Source organism: Oncorhynchus mykiss, chromosome 8, assembly GCF_013265735.2.
Source record: "Oncorhynchus mykiss isolate Arlee chromosome 8, USDA_OmykA_1.1, whole genome shotgun sequence".
NCBI classification, from domain to species: domain Eukaryota; kingdom Metazoa; phylum Chordata; class Actinopteri; order Salmoniformes; family Salmonidae; genus Oncorhynchus; species Oncorhynchus mykiss.
Window position 1 is genome coordinate 38,846,845 of NC_048572.1, and position 13,025 is coordinate 38,859,869.

The 13,025-nt window shown below is 39.9% G+C and overlaps 1 protein-coding gene across 2 annotated transcripts in view; it reads left to right on the forward strand.

The window, feature by feature from the left end:
* The window catches only part of grm1a (glutamate receptor, metabotropic 1a), a 56,585-nt gene that overhangs the window by 6,849 nt on the left and 36,711 nt on the right, over window positions 1-13,025 (forward strand). The window lies entirely within an intron of this gene.

The following is a 13,025-nucleotide window of genomic DNA, read 5'->3' on the forward strand; positions in this document are numbered from 1 at the left end:
TTATTATTCATAAAAAATGTAAAGCTGAAATGTCTTGATTCAATAAGTATTCAAACCCTTTGTTATGGCAAGCCTAAATAAGTTCAGGAGTAAGAATGTGCTTAACGAGTCACATAATAAGTTGCAAGTGTTTTAACATTATTTTTGAATGACTACCTCATCTCTTTACCCCACATATACAATTATCTGTAAGGTCCCTCAGTTGAGCAGTGATTTTCAAACACAGATTCAATGACAAAGACCAGGGAGGATTTCAATGCATCGCAAAGAAGGGCACCTATTGGTAGATGGGTAAAAAAAAAAAAAAAAGCATGGTGAAGTTCTTCATTCCACTTTGGATGGTGTATCAATACACCCAGTCACTACAAAGATACAACGGTTCTTCCTAACTCAGTTGCCGGAGAGGAAGGACACCGTTCAGGGATTTCACCATGAGGCCAATTGTGACTTTAAAACAGTTGCAGAGTTTAATATGTGATATGAGAAAACTGAAGATGGATCAACAACATTGTAGTTACTCCACAATACTAATCTAATTGACAGAGGAAAAACTGGTTCAGTCTGCTTTCCACTGGGAGATGAATTCACCTTTCAGCAGGACACTAACCTAAAACACAAGGCCAAATATACACTGGAGTTGCTTACCAAATGAATTACCAAATGAATGTTCCTGAGTGGCCGAGTTACAGTTTTGACTTAAAATCTACCTGCAAATCTATAGCAAGACCTGAAAATGGTTGTCTAGCAATGATCCAATGTCGAGCAATGAACCAATTTGACGAATAATGGGAAAATGTTGCACAATCCACCTGCGGAAGGCTCTAAGAGACTTACCCAGAAAGACTCACAGCTGTGGCAAAGGTGCTTCTACAAAGTATCGACTCAGGGGTGTGAATAAATCAAATCAAATTCAATTTGTCACATGATCCGAATACAACCATACAGTGAAATGCTTACTTGCCCTTAACCAACAATGCAGTTTTAAAAATACCACAAAAAATAAATAAATGAAAGTAACAAATGATATAGCGATGCTATATACAGGGGGTACCGGTACAGAGTCTATGTGCGGAGGCACCGGTTAGTCGAGGTAATTGAGGTAATATGTACATGTAGGTAGAGTTATTAAAGTGATTATGCATCGATAATAACAGAGAGTAGCAGCAGCATAAAAGATGGGGGGAGGCAATGCAGATAGTCTGGGTAGCCATTTGATTAGATGTTCAGGGATCTTATGGCTTGCGGGGTAGAAGCTCTTTAGAAGCCTCTTGGACCTAGACTTGGCACTCCGGTACCACTTGTAGCAGAGAGAACAGTCTATGACTAGGGTGGCTGGAGTCTTTGACAATTTTTAGGGCCCTCCTCTTGCACCACCTGGTATAGAGGTCCTGGATGGCTAGAAGTTTGGCCCCAGTGATGTACTGGGCCGTAGTAGTGCCTTGCGGTTGGAGGCCGAGCAGTTGCCATACCAGGCAGTGATGCAACCCGTCAGGATGCTCTCGATGGTGCAGCTGTAGAACCTTTTGAGTATCTGAGGACCCATGCCAAATCTTTTCAGTCTCCTGAGGGGGAATAGGTTTTGTTGTTCCCTCTTCACGACTGTCTTGGTGTATTTGGACCATGTTAGTTTGTTGATGATGTGGATGCCAGGGACCTTGAAGCTCTCAACCTGCGCCACTACAGCCCTGTCGATGACAATGGGGGCATGCTCGGTCCTCCTTTTTCTGTAGTCCACAATCATCTCCTTTGTCTTGATCACGTTGAAGGAGAGGTTGTTGTCCCGGCACCACACGGTCAGGTCTCTGACCTCCTCCCTATATGCTGTCTCCTCGTTGTCGGTGATCAGACCTACCACTGTTGTGTAATCGGCAAACTTAATGATGGTGTTGGAGTCGTGCCTGGCCATGCAGTCATGAGTGAACAGGGAGTACAGGATGAGGATACTTATGTAAATTAGCCATTTCTGTATTTCATTTTCAATACATTTGAAAACATTGCTAAAAGCACGTTTTTACTTTCTCATTATGCGGTATTGTGTAGATATAAAAAAATTTGGGCTGTAACACAACAAATTGTGGAATTAGTCAAGGGGTATGAATACTTTCTGAAGACACTGTATCCCTTGCTTCCTAGCAAGACAACTTCAGCTAACACAGTCACGTCAAACAGTGCAGCCAGAATAATAGCAAAGAAGCTGCATTTTCGCTTGTTTAAACTGTTTTATGGTGAATTCTTTGGGGAGACATCCATAACAATGAGGTAATGATGCGCAATTTCACCTGGCATAGAACATTTGCTCTCTCACCAGGCCATTGCTCAGAAGAGATAGCCAACTACACATCTAACACAATCATTTCAAACATGTTTTTTATTGACATTTCTTTGTATGTATCGATTAAAATTATGCTTTTTTTACAGTGTAGATCTAGTATATACTGTAAATTGCCTAGCTGGGCTGATGAGACAGTGGATTGCGCAATCAGATGGACAAAGTAAATAGGCATTTCAACGTCATAGATTTAGATGGTGGTAACTGGTGGAATACCTGTTTTATAATTTAGGATAATCACCTATATCCACTACATAAAACAATCCATGGAATAAGGAACTATCCGTAACACATACTGTACTGTGTCAATATGCCAGTATGAAAAGAAAGACTTGTTTACCTTTACAAATACATCAACACAGCTTCCAGTTGCTCTTTGAAGTCGAGTCAGTCCCTCCCCCTCTCAATTCAATTAATTTCAATTCAAGGGGCTTCATTGGCATGGGAAACACATGTTTACATTGCCAAAGCAAGTGAAATAGATAATAAACCAAAGTGAAATAAACAATAAAAAATGTACAGTAAACATTACACTCACAAAAGTTCCAAAAGAATAAAGACATTTCAAATGATTTATTATGTCTATATGCAGTGTTGTAACGATGTGCAAATAGTAAAAAAAAGGTTCAAATAAATGCAAATAAATATGGGTTGTACTTACAATGGTGTTTGTTCATCACTGGTTTCCCTTTTCTTGTAGCAACAGGTCACAAATCTTGCTGCTGTGATTGCACACTGTGATATTTCACCCATTAGATATGCGAGTTGATGGTAAATTGGATGGAACATTTAGTTGATGGAGAATGTGGGTCTGTGTAATCTGAGGGAAATATGTGTCTCTAATATGGTCATACATTTGGCAGGAGGTTAGGAAGTGCAGCTCAGTTTCCACCTCATTTTGTGGGCAGTGTACATATAGCCTGTCTTCTCTTGAGAGCCAGGTCTGCCTATGGGGACCTTTTTCAATAGCAAGGCTATGCTCACTAAGTCTGTACATAGTCAAAGCCTCTCTCGCTTTCTTCCCCCACACCCTGTCTATCGTCTGATGGGCTCTTCCTTGTGGCAGAGGGCATTGATATTGGTGTCTGAGAGGCTCTCTAGTGTCAACACTGGGTGACTCTGAGTGACTCCAGCTGTAATCTCTTTCATTAGAAGAAGAATAGGGGAGAAGGGCAGAGCAGCATTCACAGTGTGACAACCACACATTACACCATCAAGACCTTCAACGACAAGGACACTCCTCTGTTGTCATCAAAAGATATGCCTAAAACTTAACCTCCACTTCCATCGCCACCATTTTTATTGCAAGATATTGTCTATTTCTTAAAGATGTTTGGGGACGGAGGTTGTTGTAGGGCATTGGTCCTTCTGACTGTCAGGCTTGTGTCTGAGGAGGAGGACATTGATGAGACAGAATGATAGGGAGGGAGTAGATTCAGAGCCAGTTTAAGCACTGTTCTCAGTGGATTTGCCAAACTCTTCTCAAATTATTCTCAAACACTGCTCCATCACCAGGTTTATCTTCTTGGAGAGCCCTTCTGTTCCTCCTCTTATCTAGACAAGCACACTCCTCTGGAGGCTGTTATGTCTAGGGAAGGAAATGGAGGGAAATCAGTTGCTGCTCCATGGTTGCCGTGGCGCCTAGTGGCAGCCTTGGTAGTTTACTCCTGCGAATTTCTTAGCTTCATTTGTTTTTATCTGCCCTCTTGGTTGCACATAAGAATGAGGAGACTGTTGAAAAGGCCTTAAGCAGCTAACTGACTAAAGGGTAGCCATGTTCATGGAGACAGAGACCATGAGGACCCTGGCAACATTTCTGATGCAATGCCACTATGACTATGATTGTATCTCATGGTTCAGTGGCATAACAAAAAAACTTCAAATGGCCCAAAACAAACTGCTGAGAATTATACTCAAGCTCAGCCCTAGGACGCACATTGGTCCTAATCATTTCAGGGAAATGAACTGTCTACCAGTAGATCTCCATGTGGTGCAGATTAAACTGTTCATGGATTTCAAAGGTCCTGAACAGTGAAAATAATGTTTTTCATCAAATTGGATGATATTAGGATGAAATCCGTTCAAAGTAGGGTGACCCAATTATGAAAAATGACTGTAGCTGGTACATTGATAAAGTTTGGTCAATTACGATCATGTCACGCATGTGCAGTACACATTTCGAGTGAAGTCACGATATCAATTGGGGAGAATTGATAGAGCGATGGTGGGTCTTGCCAGGAAGCTAATCCTGAAGACGGATGCTGTACCATCATTGACAGTGGATCTTGCAAGCGCTGACCATAATGTAAGTATTAGAGTTTGATGAGTCTGACATGGTAGCCAACATTTTGTGGGAGGGGGATCAGGGGACTAACGTAAGATACTGCAACTGGCTGTGGCTGCTTTGACTTGTGAATTGTATATTTTCTGTAACACACCTGATAGTCACTATATGCTTTTTGTTCCTCCATCCCTAAGCCCCCTACATTGACTCTTAGAAGTGCCAGCGCACGGCTGGCACAAAGGAATGTTGTCCAAAAGGTGTTGCAGTGTGTACAGTATTTGTAATTTACCCCTGAAAATCATATTTTGGCATTCCATTGTGTGGATTGTTGTCTTACAGTTGATGTAATTAATTCGGGCTAATCATGTCTTTCCACTATCATTAAGCTGTTATGGTAGACATTTTCGAAAATATTCAACCTACTCTGTAGGATTTCAGTGATACAAAAATCAGTTTTCCCAAGGCAAAGAAGGGGGGGACATGCTGTGAAGTCATAGTTATTCATTTAAAACCTGCATCAAATTGAGCATTTCAGGCACACAAAACACTGAAAAGTTCCACAAAAAAACTGTACGACCAAATATTGCATATTTCAATTTGAGTACTTAAAAAACACCAGAAAACACACTGTCGAATGAGTAGATCACTACATCAATGAATTGATAGCATCATAACTTAGGGAATTTAAGGAAATTATAATGTAAGGAAATTAAATTCACTACCATTTAAGGAATTTTAGGAAATTATAATTTAAGGAAATTCAATTCACTACCATTTAAGGAATTTAAGGAAATTATAATTTAAGGAAATTCAATTCACTACCATTTAACAAACATTTCCCTCTTCAAAAACATTACCAGCTATGTAGACGGCTTCTTGATTTTCTCTTCAACGAGGTCACTCTTGATCCAGTTACGTCCAGTTGAAGTCGGAAGTTTACATACACCTTAGCCAAATACATTTCAACTCAGGTTTTTCACAATTCCTGACATTTAATCCTAGTAAAAATTCCCTGTCTTAGGTCAGTTAGGATCACCACTTTATTTTAAGAATGTGAAATGTCAGAAAAATTGTAGAGAGTGATTTATTTCAGCTTTTATTTCTTTCGTCACATTCCCAGTGGTTCAGAAGTTTACATACACTCATTTACCATTTGGTAGCATTGCCTTTAAATTGATTAACTTGGATCAAACATTTCGGGTAGCCTTCCACAAGCTTCCCACAATGAGTTGGGTGAATTTTGTCCCATTCCTCCTGACAGAGCTGGTGTAACTGAGTCAGGTTTGTAGGCCTCCTTGCTCCGACATGCTTTTTTAGTTCTGCCCACACATTTTAGATAGGATTGAGGCCAGGGCTTTGTGATGCCCACTCCAATACCTTTACTTTGTTGTCCTTAAGCCATTTTGCCATAACTTTGAGAGTATGCTTGGGGTCATGGTCCGTTTGGATGACCCATTTGCGACCAAGCTTTAACTTCCTGAGTGATGACTTAGATGTAGCTTCAATATATCCACATCATTTTACTTCCTCATGATGCCATGTAGTTTGTGAAGTGCAACAGTCCATCCTGCCTGCAAAGCACCCCCACAACATGATGCTGCAACCCTGTGCTTCACGGTTGGGATGGTGTTCTTCGGCTTGCAAGCCTCCCTCTTTTTCCTCCAAACATAACGATGGTCATTATGGCCAAACAGTTCTATTTTTGTTTCATCAGACCAGAGGACATTTCTCCAAAAAGTACGATCTTTGTCCCATGTGCAGTTGCAAACCGTAGTCTGGCTTTTTTTATGGTTGTTTTGGAGCAGTGGCTTCTTCCTTGCTGAGCGGTCTTTCAGGTTATGTTGATATAGATATAGGACTTGTTTTACTGTGGATATAGATACTTTTGTAACCGTTTCCTCCAGCATCTTCACAAGGTCCTTTGCTGCTGTTCTGGAATTGATTTGCACTTTTCGCACCAAATAACATTCATCTCTACGAGACAGAACACGTCTCCTTCCTGTGCCGTATGACGGCTGCGTGGTCCCATTGTGTTTAAACTTGCATACTATTGTTTGTACAGATAAACATGGTACCGTTTGGAAATTGCTCACAAGGATGAACCAGACTTTTGGAGGTCTACATTTTTTTTTTTTGAGGTCTTGGCTGATTTCTTTTGATTTTCCCATTATGTCAAGCAAAGAGGTACTGAGTTTGAAGGTAGGCCTTGAAATAGATCCACGGGTACCCCTCTAATTTACTCAAATGATGTCAATTAGCCTATCAGAAGCTTCTAAAGCCATGACATCATTTTCTGGAATTTCACAATCTGTTTAAAGGCACAGTCAACTTAGTGTATGTAAACTTCTGACCCACTGGAATTGTGATACAGCGAATTATTCGTGAAATAATCTGTCTGTAAACAATTGTTGGAAAAATTACTTATGTCATGCACACAGCAGTCCTAACCAACTTGCCAATGCTATAGTTTGTTAAAAAGAAATTTGTGGAGTTGTTGATAACGAGTTTTAATGACTTCAACCTAAGTGAATGTAAACTTCCGACTTCAACTGTATGTGGGGAAGCTGTATGAGCTGTCCATGCCAGTACCCCTGTCTGCCCAGTGTGAGGCCTGACAAGGAGCAACCCTAGGCTGGATTTGTCTCTATTTTCATTCTTGGGGTTGACTGAAGCCAAGTGGGTGACTGCCTGCTTTATTGAAGCCAAGCATGCTTTATTGAATTGGTGTTCATGGGTCTCCCTCCTCTCCCGCTCTCCTCCCCATCAATCTCTGTAGTTGGTTGCATTAACTTTTACGTGATATCACATTTTGTTACTTTGTATAGTTTTTTTTTTCAAGCATTCGGACGGGAGATGAGTGTTACAAATTGTACGAATCAATAGGTCCTGCACACTGTAGGGCAGTGCCTTGCGAATATATTCACCCCCTTTGGCATTTGTATCATTTGATTTACACAACATGCCTCTCACTTTGAAGATGCAAAATATTTTTATTGTGAAACAAACAAGAAATAAGAAAAAAAACAGACAACTTGAGTGTGCATAACTATTCACCCCAAAGGCTTTGTAGAGCCACATTTTGCAACAATTACAGCTGCATGTCTCTTGGGGTATGTCTCTGTAAGCTTGGCACATCTAGTCACAGGGATTTTTGCCCATTCTTCAAGGCAAAACTGCTCCAGCTCCTTCAAGTTGAATGGGTACCGTTGGTGTACAGCAATCTGTAAGTCATACCACAGATTCTCAATTGGATTGAGGTCTGAGTTGACTAGGTCATTCAAAAGAAATGTAAATGTTTCCCCTTGAACCACTCAAATGTTGCTTTAGCAGTATGCTTAGGGTCATTGTCCTGCTGGAAAGTGAACCTCCGTCCGTCCCAGTGTCAAATCTCTGGAAGACTGAAACATGTTCCCCTCAAAAATGTCCCTGTATTTTGCGCCATCCATTATTGCTTCAATTTTGACCAGTTTCCCAGTCCCTGCCGGCTAAAAACATCCCCACAGCAAGTTGTGGCCACCACTATGCTTGGGGGTGGTATTCTCGGGGTTATGAGAGGTTTTGGGTTTGCGCCAAACATAGCGTTTTCCTTGATTGTCAAAAAGCTCAATTTTAGTCTCATCTGACATCATCTCTCTCATCTCATCAAAGTACCTTCTTCCATATGTTTGGGGAATCTCCCACATGCCTTTTGGCGAACACCAAACGTGTTTGCTTATTTTTTTTCAATGAGCAATGGCTTTTTTCTGGCCACTCTTCCGTAAAGCCCAGCTCTGTGGAATGTACGGCTTAAAGTGGTCCTATGGACAGATCTCCAATCTCCGCTGTGGAGCTTTGTAGCTCCTTCAGGGCTCTTTTTTGCCTCTCTGATTAATGTCCTCCCTGCCTGGTCCGTGAGTTTTGGTGGACTGCCCTCTCTTGGCAGGTTTGTTGTGGTGGCATATTCTTTCCATTTTTTAATAATGGATTTAATGGTGCTCCGTGGGATGTTCAAAGTTTCTGAGATTTTTTTATAACCCAACCCTGATCTGCACTTCTCCACAACTTTGTCCCTGACCAGTTTGGGGAGCTCCTTGTTCTTCATGGTGCCACTTGCTTTGTAGTGCCCCTTGCTTAGTGCTGTTGCAGACGCTGGGCCTTTCAGAACAGGTGTATGTATATACAGTATAATGCTATGCTAGGCTCTGCTGGCAGCAGGCAACATTTTCACGAAAATAAGAAAAGCAACCAAATTAAATAATTTACCTTTGAAGAACTTCAGATGCTTTCACTCAGGAGACTCCCAGTTAGATAGCAAATGTTCCTTTTTTCCAAAAATAATATTTTTGTAGGAGAAAAAGCTCCCGTTTCTTCATCATGCTTGGCTGAGAAATCAACCGAAAAATGCTTCAACTATAACGCCAAACTTTTTTCAAAATTTGCTCCATAATATCGACAGAAACGCGGCAAACGTTGTTTAGGATCCATCCTCAAGGTGTTTTTAACATATATATTCGATAATATATCCGTCGAGGCAATTGGTTTCTCATAAGAAGCGATTGGAAAAATGGCTACCTCAGTATTTTACACAAGATTTTCTTCGTTAGACACCATGTGACCACTCACTAAATATGGTCCCTTACAGCTATTCTCCAATGGAAATGCCTGAAAAGACGTCACAATGCTGTAGACACCTTGGAGAAAACGTGGAAAACGTAAGCTCATTCCTAGCTCATTCACAGCCATATAAGGAGTCATTGGCATGAGGCGGTTTCAAAAAATGCGTCACTTCCTGGTTGGATTTTTATCTGGGTTTCGCCTGTAACATCAGTTCTGTGGCACTCATAGACAATATATTTGCAGTTTTGGAAACGTCAGAGTGTCTTCTTTCCAAAGCTGTCAATTATATGCCTACTCGAGCATCTTTTCATGACAAAATATCTTGTTTAAAACGGGAACGTTTTTCATCCCAAAATTTTAATAGCGCCCCCTGATGCATAACTGGTTTTAACCTGTTGATAATACTTGAGACGCAGACGTCTCAAGTAGGCACCTGGAAATGCAAATGCAATACGCTAAATGCTAAATGTACTCGTTAAAACTCAAACGTTCATTAAAACACACATACAGGGTATTGAATTAAAGCTACACTCGTTGTGAATCTAGCCAACAAGTCAGATTTTTAAAATGCTTTTCGGCGAAAGCATGAGAAGCTATTATCTGATAGCATGCAACACCCCAATATACCTGAAGGGGACGTAAACAAAAGAATTAGCGTAGCCGGCGCTACACAAAAACGCAGAAATAAAATATAAAACATTCATTACCTTTGATGATATTCTTTGTTGGCACTCCTATATGTTCCATAAACATCACAATTGGGTCTTTTTCCCGATTAAATCCGTCCATGTATGCCCAAAATATCCATTTGTATAGCCTGTCTGGTTCAGGAACAAAGCTCTCTTCCAACACGCAACGTCATTTTTTTTAATTATATAAGTTGCCTATATTCTTTGACAAAACACTTCAACCTACTTTTGTAACCCAACTTTAGGTATTTGTAAACGTTAATAAGTGATCAAATTGATCACTGGGCGATCTGTATTCAATAGCAGCTACTCAAGAAAACAATGTCCATTTTTCTCTCTTCCAAAATCGATTGCTGTAGGCTGGATGGAATGAAGGCTCTATTTGTCATGACACAAAGGATTTTTGTCAATGAAAATGACGTTTTTGGCTACATCGTGTGGAAGCTGTAGGAATTGCATCCTTGGCCCTATTAATTTTGGTGCCCCATAAACAGTACATGCAAGTGGCGCATGGATATATTTTTCAGTGACCAGTTTTTCTTGCGCTTTTCGATGAAACACACACTCTGTTATAGTCACAGCCGTGATTTAACCAGTTTTAGAAACTTCAGAGTGTTTTCTATCCACACATACTAATCATATGCATATACTATATTCCTGGCATGAGTAGCAGGACGCTGAAATGTTGCGCGATTTTTAACAGAATGTTCGAAAAAGGAGAGGGTAGACTTAACAGGTTTTAAACAAGTAATTTTTTCATTTCACTTCAGCAATTTGGAATATTTTGTGTTTGTCCATTACATGAAATCCAAATAAAAAATCTATTTAAAGATTGTAATACAACAAAATAGGAAAAACGCAGAGGGGGATGAATAATTTTGCAAGGCACTGTATGTTAGGCTTATGGCTCTAATATTTGTTTTATGCCAAATTACCTTTATTTCTCACCTTTATTTCTCATGAGTGTTCATGTTGATCAATATTTTGTCTATGCTGGCCTATTGTAAAATATCAAATGCCCAGTGGAGGCTCCTCAGAGAAGAAAGGGGAGGACCATCCTCCTCAGTGAATTTCATATAAATAAAACATTTAAAAAGTTATCCTTTTTAGATAAAACTATACTAAATATAATCATCTCACGAAATAATTGATTAAAACACACTATTTTGCAAAGGTCTACAGTAGCCTCAACATCGCTCTGTAGAGTAGCACCATGGTCCACCAAAGGTTTTTGCGCCTGGTCACAGACCGCTGATGTGTTGTGCACTGAAGTCCACAAGCAAAGGGAAAAGGTGAGAGGAGGAGTGTGCATAGATACAAGATGTAATTATGCAAAATGATCATGCTGTTTGTATGTTTGTTTGTTTTTTTGAATATCCAAAACATAAAATATACTTGCAGTGAAACCGCTCAACAACTACATCATACCAGTCATCCAACAGACTCCAATTCAGAGCGACACACAGAAACATCCAGGGTCAATGACCTGCTCAAGGGCACGTTGACAGATCTCCCACCAGGTCAAAAAGCATGAACCTGAACCCTCCAAGATCCCCCCACAGTTCCCCAATAGCTGTCCCTCAACCATTCGAGACCCCCCCATAGCCCCCCCCCAAAAAAGAAAGAAAGAAAGAAAAAATACAATGAATTCCATTCTCCACCCCCAAGAACCCACCAATGCGCCAACAACTAAGAGAATGAACTAAAGAGAAAAAAGAAAAAGACAGAAGAAAACAGCAAATAATAATGCAAAAAAGAACATCAAGGACAACTAAAATTATAACAGCAATGCCAACTGTATATGTTTGTGTGCATGTCTGGCACTATTACATGTATGTGTGTGGTTTTGTATGCATTTATTTTAATGATAGTGTGTGTGTATGCATGTGTACAAACACCTGCACGGCATCAGCCTCAGGCAAAACGTCATTAGCTGTAAAAACACTGCCCCTCAGTGTCATTCAAACACACTTTTTTATTATGTTTTATTTTGACTTTATTTTTGACTTTTATCTTAATTTTATTTTATTTTTTATAATATGTTTATTATTTTACAATAAAAAATCAAATAAAAAAGACAGCAATACTAACAATGACATTCATTGTACTGTTGAATGGGATGGCCAATTTAGAGGACAAAACAAAACTTAACTCACACATACACAATTGTTAACATCCTGGTCCGCACAGCAACTCCACTCCCACTTGTCTCCAATTCCACATCCCAACCCTTAGCTTCCCTCAGCCCATCCTACCTGGCCCATGGCCACCCTCTTTGGATTTTTACACAACATATATCTTTCAACTATTCTGTGATGTTTAACGTACAATTTCAATCTATCTAATCGAATAGAATCTACAGACTGCGAGTTGAAGATAAATACTTTTACTAAGAGTATTAGTATATTAGTAATTGACTGACCCGGTCTCTCCACATCTCCAAACAGTACTATTTCTAGGTAACATTTTAGATCAATGCTATTTTCAGCCATTCCTGAACCTGAGACCAGAAACAGGCTACCTGAGGGCAATACCAAAATAAATGGTCTCATGATTCTGTATCCTTACAACAAAATCTGCAGAGCTTCGATGATTTTATACCCCAAATATTCAACATTTTGTTGTTGGCAAGAATTCTATATGATAATTTTCGCTGAAAAGCACGAAGTCTTGAATCTTGCATCTTTTTCTGTAACAACTCCTACACCGGGTACCATGGAATCCTCAAATTAAACTGGTATACTTTCCTATTTATGCTATTTTTATTCCTCCGCCAGTTTTGATCCTTTATATTGGGCAGACAGACCAGTTCCCTACCTCCTCCCGCTGCCACCTGCCCATTTTTTGGGATTATGCTGTAATCAATTGGTTGTACTCTTGGATTGAGCAGACCTTCCCGTAAAATTCTGATAACTCCATGAAGGACATGACTCTACCATTCCAATTTGCAATGCCATTTAAGAACAAAAAAACATTTTCAAACATATTTCCCATAAATACAGGTATTTTATCAACCAGCATATTTGAGTTCAGCCATAATATTTGTTGCAATATCTTTTCAGGGGGATGAAATTGAAATTGTAGCCAGCTCTGCAATGCTTGTTTGAAAAAGAGAGAGACTTTGAAA